A 10,460-nucleotide genomic window follows, 5' to 3' on the forward strand; every position below is an offset into this window, starting at 1 on the left:
ATATATATATATATACACACACACACACACACACACACATATATATATATATACACACACACACACACACACACACATATATATATATATACACACACACACACACACACACACATATATATATATATACACACACACACACACACACACACATATATATATATATGTGCATATAAGCCAAGTCAGAAAAGTCAACTTTATTTAGATTGTTTCACAGCAGCTTCACAATAGTATCACATTCAAATTCTGTTGTAAAGCAGTTCTAACAAGTCAATATTGTCATTATAGAGCTCAAGTCAGTTTAGTATTGGTTCAGTTCAGTTGCATAACTGTGTAAATTCATCAGTTGTACATATATACTGTGCTCCACTGCACTCTGAACAAGCCGGAGACAAACGAGAGACGAGTGTTTTACATTCTTCACATCTGTGTGTAGTCTGGTGTGTATGTGGCTAATTATTGTATGCTTGTGTGTATAGTTACTATGCAAAAATACCATTTTTAGAAGAGTTCAAATAGTTTTGAATGAAGTGCTTGCTTTTGGAAGATGTGTGTGACGTTTTGCATGTTGTGTGTGTGTTTTGGTTTTGTGTAGTTTCGAGAAATGGAGCTAGTGTAAGCATTTTTTTAAAACTACAACTCATAACATTTTTGTTTTCATCATACGTAAAAAAGGTTTGCAACAAGTTTGTTTTACAATAGCTAACTGAGTTTAAAGCATGTAATGTGCTTGTAGTTTTGCAGACTTGCTCTAGAGATTAGGTCTATGAGGGAATGGTTTCACTGAGTGGCTTCAAGCAGCACTTTTACACATTACACTATTACACAACTGCTGATTATTATGCCATTTAATTTTTCTAATGTTCCGTTCAAACATTTCAGAAGAGCAGTGACATAATCAGACATGAGATGTCTGAAGAATAAAGAAAACCCGAGGCTGGACTGTCTGAGGATAACTGACTTTACTTTAGCTATGCTAAATTGCTTTATTTATTTATTTTGCACAAAAAAATCCAACAAATCAAGTTGAAATCACAAATTAAATGTAACATAAAAAAGACATGCCGTTATACACAGTTTACCTCCATTTTTGTGCACAATGTATCACAAAAAAAGCAGCAGTTTATTTATGCAAGAAAACAACATTAATAAAATAACATTGCATATTAATATAATATATAAGTATGCATAAAATATGATTTATATTTATTTATTTATTATATATATATATGTATTAGGTTTGCCATGGGTGTAACATAAAGTGTGTGTGTGTGTGTGTGCGTGCGTGTGCGAGTGTGTGTGTGTGGGATTAACCTCAGTGTGTGTCCAGCAGTGATTAGTCTGGTCAGTAGAGCTGTTGTGTATTCACTCAGGCCATTAGCATATTAATGCCGTCTCTCTTGATCTCTTTCTTTCTGCTGTTCTCTGTGTTGCTTTTTCAGTTCCATCTGCACAGATAGATTGTCACACTATACTTCTGATTTGAATTTTCTTTTGAATTTCAGATTTTCACCTTGTTGACTGTTTAGATGAAACAGTTTTCAGTGGAACGACTCCGATTCAGCTCACAGTGCAACTCCTTCATGTCAACACCCTTTTCACTTCATCTTTAAATATATCATTTCAGTTCATTTCCTTTTTCTTCCTCTAACTTCAAACACATAGTCAAAGGAAAACAGAACTGACTAGAGGTTTCTCTTTTACTGTTTAGTTACATTTTTTTATTTAATTTTACAGACTTAATTGAGTTAGTTATGGCTCATTTGATCATGTTTTGAAGAGGTTTCTCCTAAATCTGGTTAAGACAAATAAAAACACGATACACAAACAAGGCAAAAATGAGTAGCACAGCACTAAATGAGCGTCACATTTTGGTTTCTTGCCAGATCTGAGCACAGTTTGAGGTATTGTTGAGGTCTCTTCTGAAACTCTATACAGCAGGATATATATATATATATATATATATATATATATATATATATATATATATATATATATATATATTTTTTTTTTTTAATTTTTTTTTTTTTAATGTGAGTTGTTTTCATTAACATTTTTTATGATTTAATTAAATATTCACTTTTCATAGACCCATGAAGCCCCAGTTTGGGAAACCTTTGCTTTACATATATATTCATTTTCAGAAATTAGAAGGGTCCATAGATAGAAGAATTAATATTAAAAACTGAGTTGGGGTGTGAATTAAATAAGAAATATTGATTGATAAATAATAGATTTTTAGTTGTTTTGCATATTTCAAAGCTTGTTTTGTCTTATTTGAATTCATTTTAAGTCATCTCGAGGCCTCCTGGTGGCTCCCAAAGCCCTGGTTAAGATCCGCTGATCTAGAGGACGCACATCTGAGGAACAAGAGACTTCTGCAAATCCCATTTAATCTCACCGGTCATCTGTCACCGTCACAAGCAAAGCATGACAAAACTAAACAAATACGTGAAGCATCTTTTCAAAACGGTCCTTTGAAGACATGAAGGACCATGAACCCTTAGAAAACGTTGAAACCGCTGTTTGGAGACGTGAGGGACGGCCAGGAGCGTGATGTCCATCCACAACTCCTGCTTCACACAAGCACAAGAATTGCGTTTGGACAATCAGCACCAGACCGTCAACATCAGACCAGACTCATGAGGAGAGGAGAGGAGAGGAGAGGAGAGGAGAGATCGGCCGGACACAATGGTCAGCGGTGAGACGGTCAGCGCTCCGGGCAGCTGTGTGTCACAGTAGGATCCTCATGGCTTAAGCGATCAAAGCACACAGCTTTAGATAATAGCAGCGGCCGACGACAGGCTCTTAACCCATAACTCACACAGCCGCACAAAAGATCTGAGATTAATCAAACCATTCACTTTCTCTGGCTTCGGCAGGCTGTAAATATGCTTCAGTCTCCATGGAGTTTGATTAAATACTGCTTCAAATAAACCAAACGGTTTGATTTGCTCCTCTCTCCCCGGCTTTGGTGGGTTCGACTGAATTGAGAGTTTCCTGAGACTTTCAGTTAAGAGCCGCTTCTTCCACAACTTCTGATGGAACTTCATCACAGCATAACATTCATCTGTAGTTGTTACATTTTGGTAAATGTTGGTGAAAATGAATCCATCCATCAAGCTCAGATTCTCCAGAAGCAGTGGAATCACTCAATGCATTTTTTTTAATGAATCTAATAACCAGGCCCACGTGGGATCTGTGCCTGCACAACTCCAGCTATAAGTGTCCACACGTGTTCCTTGCTTATTCATTTCCCCCAAAATCTGTGCAGAAAATGTGACAAAAGTCTCCAGATTCCATCTAGATTCCACCTGCTAATAACAAACACAAAACCGTTCTCTTTATTCAGGATGACTTCACATCACTCTCAAAACTGAGTTCAGCGAACAGAGCAGAAACATTCTGAATGAGATCTTTTCAATATCTTCCCCAAAAATGCTTGCAGTGAAATGAAGAGTCTACTAATTCTGAAACGTTTGCCCGCATGAAAAAATCATACCAGTAATCAGAGACCTCACACTGTAATCATCTCAATACTAACTCAAATATTTCTCATTCAGTTCTCACAATGACCTGCTATGCCATCCACATTTCCTAGCTCTATACTCTTACTGTCTATCAACAGCTGACCCGTTTCCTCCTGAAGAATGTCAAGAGACACAGAAAAGAGCGATGAGATATTCCTCAGGGGAGGCCTGTTTGGAAGAGCGTGAAGTGTTATGAGGCCAGAGAGACCTCCTCTGCTGCTCTGTCCTCCACATCTTCTGTTCCGTCTTCACGCTGTCCCTCACATTTTGTGTCCCTTCTCTGGATTTCCCCTCCTCTTTCCCCCCTTCCTCCCTCCTAACTTCCTTTTCTTCTGTCCCCCTCATTTTATGCAGGACTGGGGTTTCCTAAGAGACTCGAGCTCAATGGAGAGAATCTCCAGCGACACAATGAAGCGAGCGAGAGAGAAAGGGTGAGGGAGGAGGCCGTGCTGCAGCGATGGAGATACAGATACGGGAAAGTGATTTCAGCTCAGCGTTTGGAGAATCTGAAGTCAGTGCATCAGAGTAAAGCGTTCAGAAGCATTTAACGTGTTACGGTAAAAGCCTCGGCTGTGTGCAGAACAGGAGCTCGAGGTCTCACGTTGTCCTGTTTGTTGTCCTGTTTACTCAGAATGAGGGTCAAAGGGCACTCATTTCTCTGTAAAGAGTGGAAGTGTGTGTTTGGACATCTTAAGCTTTTCTACAGCATCCCTCGAGGGCCATAAACCACGAAAGTGTTTACACTAAAGACGAGTGTCATGTTCATTTAGACCTGATTTACTCTGTGTTTGGGACTGTAGTCACAGCTAAAGGGCGCTGTAAGCCCGAATCATGATCTGCACGAGTACATGAACCCGAGCGCTTCTACTACATAAGGGCCAGACTGTGCACTTCTGCAGCAGGTTCTGTCATCTCATAGAGTAAGTTTTAGTGCTGCGTGATATGAAGATATATAACGATGATATGAGCGATCCTCTGGATTCACAGCTGTATTGTATTTATAGTGTTGTCTAGCACAGAAAAATGTCATTCAAAGGCATTTAGGAGATTTAAATATTGGTCGGTTTTGTTCAAAGCAGGAGTGAGCGATTCTCCAAAAGCAATCGTGAAAATACAATTAGTTTATTTTAGATGAAAATAGCTGGTTGTCAAGAGTCTGATGTGAGCTTAACATTTTTCAACCATAATCATCAGTGATTTAAGCAGGGATGTTGAGAAATATAGAGTATGGCTTTAATTTCAATTAGTATCTTCTCTGATTTCAGGCAGAACTACTATAACGGGATGGCATTCCTTACTGTGGTTGAAAATGATTTATATTGTGGTACATATTTGGATTATATTGTCCAGCTCTCAGTAGATTAAACAGGCAGCTGCTAGAAAGTCAACACATTAGGCATTTTTTCAAGTTTTGAGTTTCCAACTTCTAAACATTAGTTTGACTGAGGAGTGAATGTTTTTTATTATTACTTGTAGACTTGTAATTGTCTATGCCAGATCTCATCAGATCACATGATCGGAGGTGCTGGAGTGGTACGTGATGGTTATTGGGGAGTGTTTTGGCAGATTGTCCACCTCTCTGCTGAATAAAGTTATTTCCATCTGTTACCGTGGCAGCGATGGCCTCGGAGTTGCCACGGCGAGGGCCGTACAAAAACGTGTGGCGTGGGAACGAGTCCAGGGGTCAGGAGTGAGGGTCAAGAGGTCAGGGGTCACAGCCAGCTGGACAGCACAAGAGGAGGCCAGGGTGTGAAAGCTGGAGGTGGACCCTCTGGATGTTAGCATTGAACTGAGGGGCCGCTGTGTGAAAGAAAGGGGCCCGCTGACCACCTCTCTGGGAGCCACAGCGGCCTGATCGAGCACAGAGCATTTGACTGTAGGGAAAGTCCAGAGCAGTGTGTGTGTGTGTGACTCAGATCAGGGAAAAAATATTCAATAAAAACCTTAATAACAGACAAATGCTATGTGGTGACACTTCCAGCACCCCAGAAAATAGATGTTTTAACACTTAATTCGGATTGAGCTGAAAATAACCAAAAAGTACCGTGTGTGTGGTTAAAACCAAAAAGTTGGAGTATTCGTAGCAATGTTTTCTCCTCGGCTCTAATAAGACGTGATTGTGCTGCAGCTGGTGCCAGTTTATTAGCACTTCTCTCACACCTCACTGATTTCAACTTCCAAAGCCTCTTACATTTGATAACATAATGACACACACTGGATCTTTGGGAAGAAAAACATATTATACTGCTAAAATACGCCTGCACATTTATCTTGAATGTAAAAATAACATATTACTTTTTGTTATTTTTAGATATTGCATTGTTTAGGCTTTGGAAATTATGCATTATATGTTTCAGGGGGTGTATTTAACAGCCTGTTACACATCTCCCCAATAAAATGGAGGCTTATTTTGTCCATTGTCCAAAAAGATCTCATGTATATTTCTTCACTATGAAACTTTAATTTTACACAACCAAGTGAAACAACCAAGGTTTCACTCTACGATAACAAACACTCTTTATAACGATGACCTTATACCTGATAGAGAACACAATGTTATGGCATGTATGTTTCATGGAAATCTTGAGCATGATGCTCTTTCATAATCTTCCAGTCGACAGGCAGCTTGGTTACAGATAAGAAAGATGATGGTAAATGAATAAATAAATATCAATAACAATAAAATGAGTGAAGGTGCATAACCACATAAGATGAGTAATAACCTGTTGTTTTTACTCCAGATAGTGTCGATTTAGATTCATGTGAAGTCCTCTGGTGTTTGTGGTCTCTACACAGCGACTGTAGGTGAAGCGTCTGCTGCTGCGATCTGGGTGGCAGTAATAAGATTAAAGGCGGCCGGCCTCGTCTCACTCCACAGGCTCCGTGTGACACCTTTTGTGCATCTTCAGCAACACTGTTCATAGCTGAAACTCATGGACAAAAGAGCACCGAGCATCATGGATAATCTACAAATATGCTTAACACTGAAGACAGGTATGCACAGACCACTGAGCCAGCCTCGACTGTGACGTCTCAATCATCTCCTCTGATTCCTGAGCTTGATTCCTGCAACGGACAGACCTTGACAGAGTGTCATGTACCTGTAAAAGCTAAAAACGGTTGCAGGATCTATTTATCCAATTCATCAAATAATTATTTTTATATATTGTTGAATTAAATGTTAATTTAACCAATATTTAAATCAGTGGTTCCCAACCCTGGCCCTGGAGCCCCAGCACTGCACCTTCAGCATGTCTCCTCCATCAAACACACATGGTTCAGCTCATCAGTAGAGATTCCAAGACCTGATATTGCTGTGTCAGACAGTGAAGACATGCATAATGTGCAGTGCTGCACTGTCAGGAAAAAAAAGTGCAAATTTGTGCCTTTAGGGGTACAAGAGCTCGTCACTGGGGCAGGACCCTTAAAAGGGACACCTTTGTACCTTCTTTCCCCATAGCGTGCATATTTACATTTACATTTAGTCATTTAACAGATGCTTTTATCCAAAGCGACTTACAAATGAGGACAATAGAAGCAATCTAAATCAACAAAAGAGCAATGATATGCAAGTGCTATAACAAGTCTCAGTTGGCTTAACGCAGTACATGTAGCAGTTTTTTTTTTAATTATATAATAAATAAAAAGAAAAACAGAATAGAAAAAGAATAGAGCAAGCTAGTGTTAGAGGCCTTTTTTTTTAGCTTTTGACAGTTGTATAATAAATAAAAACAATACAATACAAAAAGATTTGAAAAGCTAGTGTTATTTAAAAAAAAAAATAGAATTAGAATAGAGAGTGCTAGAGTTAGAGGGTCAAATAAAGATGGAAGAGATGTGTTTTTAAGCGATTCTTGAAGATGGCTAAGGACTCAGCTGCTCGGATTGAGTTGGGCAGGTCATTCCACCAGGAGGGAACATTTATTTTAAAAGTCCGTAAAAGTGATTTTGTGCTTCTTAGGGATGGCACAATAAAGCGACGTTCACTTGCAGAATACAAGCTTCTAGAGGCCACATAAGTCTGAAGTAATGAATTTAGGTAAAGGGGTGCAGAGCCAGTGGTGGTTTTGTAGGCAAACATTAATGCCTTGAATTTTATGCAAACAGCTACTGTTAGCCAGTGCAAATTGATAAACAGAGGTGTGACGTGCATTCTTTTTGGCTCATGCTGCCACGTTCTGGATTAATTGTAAAGCTTTGATAGAAGTGGCTGAAAGACCTGCCAAGAGAGCATTGCAATAGTCCAGCCTGGATAGAACAAGAGCTTGAACAAGGAGTTGTGAAGCATGTTCTGAAAGAAAGGGCCTGATCATCTTGATGTTGAATAAAGCAAATCTGCAGGACCGGGTAAGCTTTAGCAATGTGGTCTGAGAAAGTCAGCTAATCATCAATCATAACTCCAAGGTTTCTGGCTGTTTTTGAAGGAGTTATGGTTGATGTGCCTAACTGGATGGTGAAATTGTGATGAAACGATGGGTTTGATGGAACCACAAGCAGTTCTGTCTTGGCAAGGTTGAGTTGAAGGTGATGGTCCTTCATCCAGCAAGAAATGTCTGTTAGACAAGCTGAGATGTGAGCAGCTATCGTCGGATCATCAGGATGGAATGAGAGGTAGAGTTGAGTGTCATCAGCATAGCAGTGGTATGAAAAGCCATGTTTCTGAATGACATAACCTATTGATGCCATGTAGACGGAGAAGAGAAGTGGTCCAATAACTGAGCCCTGAGGCACCCCAGTAGCTAGATGTTGCGACTTGGACACCTCACCTCTCCAAGATACTTTGAAGGACCTATCTGATAGGTAAGACTCAAACCACTTGGTGTGTGTGGTTCCTGAGATGCCATTTGCCAATAAGGTTGACAAGAGGATCTGGTGGTTAATCATGTCAAAAGCAACGGACAGATCCAACAAGATAAGTATAGAAGATTTGGAATCCACTCTTGCCAGTCTTAGGGCTTCAACAACTGAGAGCAAGGCAGTCTTGGTTGAATGTCCACTTCTGAAACCAGATTGGTTTCTGTCGAGGAGGTTGTTCTGTGTGAGAAAGGCAGAGACTTGAGAGTTGGTTGAACACAGCTCGTTCAAGTGTTTTTGCAATGAAAGGAAGAAGGGAAGTCTGTAGTTCTCTAAAAGAGATGGGTTAAGGGTGGGTTTCTTAAGTAGTGGGGTTATACGAGCCTGTCTAAATGCTAAGGGAAAAACACCAGTGTGAAGGGATGTGTTAATGATGTGAGCAGGGGCGTAAATTTCGTCTAACAGTAGGGGAGAGACAATAAACATAAAATTTCTCAAGAGCAATTTTTGAAGGGGACACGAATACAGCTAAAATTGTACTTGTAAGGATATGTATACACAGAGGAAAGCCTTACTACTATTAGTGCAGCAGGGAGACCGTGCCAAATTAGACAACTTAAAAGCTGTTGTGGTCGCGCCACGACAGCGCTCGTGTCCGTTGTAGACATTACTATCTTTAGCTTTAGCTTCTTTAACACTGTTGCCGCGGTTTGTTTTTCATGTCCGCGGGTTGAAGCGACCTCAATAATGTGTATTTTAGCCCCCACCATCTGTATTAAAGAGAAAATAATCACTTCATCTGATGTTTAAGTGAATAAAATAGCCTCGACAGCCTTACTTACTGGAGTTCCACAACTATTGACTTTGTTCTCTCTCACCGGACTCGTGTGTGTGTGTGTGTAGGTGATGTAAAAGAGGAAAGCAGGCATTTGGACCAAAGTACTGTGAGGCAAAGGGCGGGGGAGACTCAAAATGGTTCTTAACTTAAAACGCATTTTTGCCCCATTTGTGTTGTTTTACTACTTACACAATTATTTAAAGTATAAAACATTGTTATTCACAATGCACAACCTGGTTTTTAATCACATTTTTATGGGGGACAACCCTCAGATAGGGGGAGTCCTGTCCTCCCCGGACAACCATTGCTGCTGTCAATGCTGTTCTCACAACAACTACATCCCTTTGTCTTATCGCTAAAGTAGTGTATTTATAGGCTAGATATGAACAACCAATCGAAGCATATTGTATGTTTTAAAAGCAGTGAAATAAGCATGTATTTGACCGAAATTCCAGAATTGTCAGCAAACTGCATGTGTAGCGTGGTAAATGTTTATGATAATCAACCAATGGGATGCTACATTTTATTCTTTCTGACATTAAAGCACTTGAATATGACAAGCTCGTAATCACGACTTCATAAGTGGGAAATAGGACATTTCTGATAACACGTCAAGGCAGCATTAGAGTTGATGAAGGAGGGGGAGGAGGAGGACAAAGGAGCGAGGAAAATGTTTTATAGAGCATGCGAGAGTTAGACGAATATTTAATTTTGTTATGATAGTATGTCCTTTTAGCAGTGGAGACATTAGCAGAGAAGGAAGAGAGGAGTGACTGATACATGCCACACCCTTTCTGCAGCTCTGAGCTTAGAACGATGCTCGCGGAGAACATCAGATAGCCAAGGGGCAGAAGAGGTGGTACGAGCTGACCTGGAAGACAAAGGGGTAGACAGTGTCTAAACAAGACGTAAGAGTGGAGCAGAACGTATCAGTAGCACTGTTAACATCAAGAGATGCTAACTGTTAAGGGGGAGGAAGCGAAGATGAAACCGTAGCAGATAGCCGGGAGGGTGAGAGAGAGCGTAGGTTACGTCGAAAGATGACATGTGGAGGGGTATGTGTTGTGTCAGGAACCATGTTGAGGTTAAGAGAGGAGGAAGTGATCCGAGGTGTGCAGTGAAGTAACGAACACATGATCAGTGGAGCAGTGTCATGTGTAAATAAGGTCCAGTTGGTTGCCTGATTTGTGAGTAGCCTTAGTTAATACTCGCTTGAGATCAAAAGAAGCAAGTAGAGTGTGGAAGTCTGCAGCCTGAGGTTTATCTAGGTGGATGTTGAAGTCTCCAAGCATAACTAG

At 40.1% G+C, this 10,460-nt stretch overlaps 1 long non-coding RNA gene across 1 annotated transcript in view; it reads left to right on the top strand.

Moving 5' to 3' along the window:
• LOC107566943 (uncharacterized) overlaps positions 1-8,513 on the top strand; it is an 11,921-nt gene extending 3,408 nt beyond the window's left edge. Inside the window, exons 2-3 of the long non-coding RNA XR_001606571.1 lie at positions 5,422-5,433; positions 8,502-8,513. This is a non-coding gene — a long non-coding RNA (uncharacterized lncRNA). The remainder of the gene's footprint in view (positions 1-5,421; positions 5,434-8,501) is intronic.
• Positions 8,514-10,460: the final 1,947 nt, after the last annotated feature.

This window comes from Sinocyclocheilus grahami, unplaced genomic scaffold (assembly GCF_001515645.1).
Source record: "Sinocyclocheilus grahami isolate Dianchi unplaced genomic scaffold, SAMN03320097.WGS_v1.1 scaffold1116.1, whole genome shotgun sequence".
Lineage (NCBI taxonomy): Eukaryota > Metazoa > Chordata > Actinopteri > Cypriniformes > Cyprinidae > Sinocyclocheilus > Sinocyclocheilus grahami.